Source organism: Aplysia californica, unplaced genomic scaffold (assembly GCF_000002075.1).
Source record: "Aplysia californica isolate F4 #8 unplaced genomic scaffold, AplCal3.0 scaffold00301, whole genome shotgun sequence".
Classification (NCBI taxonomy): Eukaryota; Metazoa; Mollusca; class Gastropoda; order Aplysiida; family Aplysiidae; genus Aplysia; species Aplysia californica.
The window spans coordinates 591,414-592,868 of record NW_004797571.1 but is presented as its reverse complement, the minus strand read 5'-3'; positions in this window follow the sequence as shown (position 1 = coordinate 592,868).

Sequence of the window (1,455 nt, the reverse complement as noted above, 5' to 3'; positions counted from 1 at the left end):
TCCTCCTGTCTAAAACAAAAACTAGACATCCTCCTGTCTAAAACAAAAACTTGACATCCTCCTGTCTAAAACAAAAACTTGACATCCTCCTGTCTAAAACAAAAACTAGACATCCTCCTGTCTAAAACAAAAACTAGACATCCTCCTGTCTAAAACAAACACTAGACATCCTCCTGTCTAAAACAAACACTTGACATCCTCCTGTCTAAAACAAAAACTTTTCTCCTCAACAAGGTGTGTCCTTTGTTTAAGTAAGTGTTTTACGGCACTTGCAACACAATAAGGTCACATAAGTGCCGAAAATTAGAGGTGTTACAAGAGAGTAACAAACACAAAAAAAGAAGTAGGAGAGATAAGGACAAGAGATGTTTGATAGGAGAGAAGAAGCAAACCACACCAGAGCACCCACCAACCACCCACAAGGGGTGTCTGTCATGGATAATTTCGACTGTTCCCGATAGCTTTGAATAAACTCTCAGACTCAGACTGATGATTCCCACCTACCAAACCGCTTCCAATGAGTACCACCGAGGTCAAATGACACCCAGCAACAACTTTGAACTACAACAACCCGTATTCCGTCAATGCTCAGTTAGAGACGAAGAATATTTTCTAGATTCATTTATTTATTTATATGATTTCGACACTCACGATAGTACAAGACGGAGGAAGGATAAAGTAAAGTAAGTATATAACATTTCCTCAATTAAATCAGGTAAAAGTTTTCCCAAAATGGTATTAAGAATCATGAATGGCAAAATAAATGCTCAGATACAGAGGTCCACATTATATGATATTAATTATTGTTTAAGCAAATTAATTTCCCCCTACTGCTTCACAATTACTATTATTGTTCAGTTGTATGGCAACTTTCATAAAATATACAGATAATAATTGTGATCCATAGTACCCTCCGTAAAATATACATACAATTTGGCAATTGCAAAGTCAGGGATAACACATGAACATTCTCTGAAAAGGCAGGGATTTATCAAGAGCAAAATGGCACTCATGCTTTGTGTCATTTCAAAGGCCCCGATCACCTCAAAGATGTGGGGGATGAGCCTGAATGCCACAATTGAAGGGGAGGAGGAAAAGGAGGAGGAGGAGGAGGAGGAGGAAGAAGACCAGCATTAGTACAGAAAGAGAAAGAGAGAGGGAGAGAAAGAGGAAGAACAGCATTAATAAAGGATGAGAAAGAGGGAGGGAGGGAGGGAGGGAGGAAGAGGGGGAGGAGGAGAGGGAGAGTACAGGAAGAGAAGGAAAGAGGGAAAAGGAGGAGCAGCAAAAGAAGGGGAAAGGGAAGAAGAATCAAAAGTATTCGTACATTGCATAATAATATTTCAGCATACAGGCGATAACCCGCCCGTCTCCTCAAAAGAAAACTATAACAGAAGAGAACACTTTGAGACACTGCTCTCTATTCATCACTTTCCAAATTGCACCCCCCCCCCT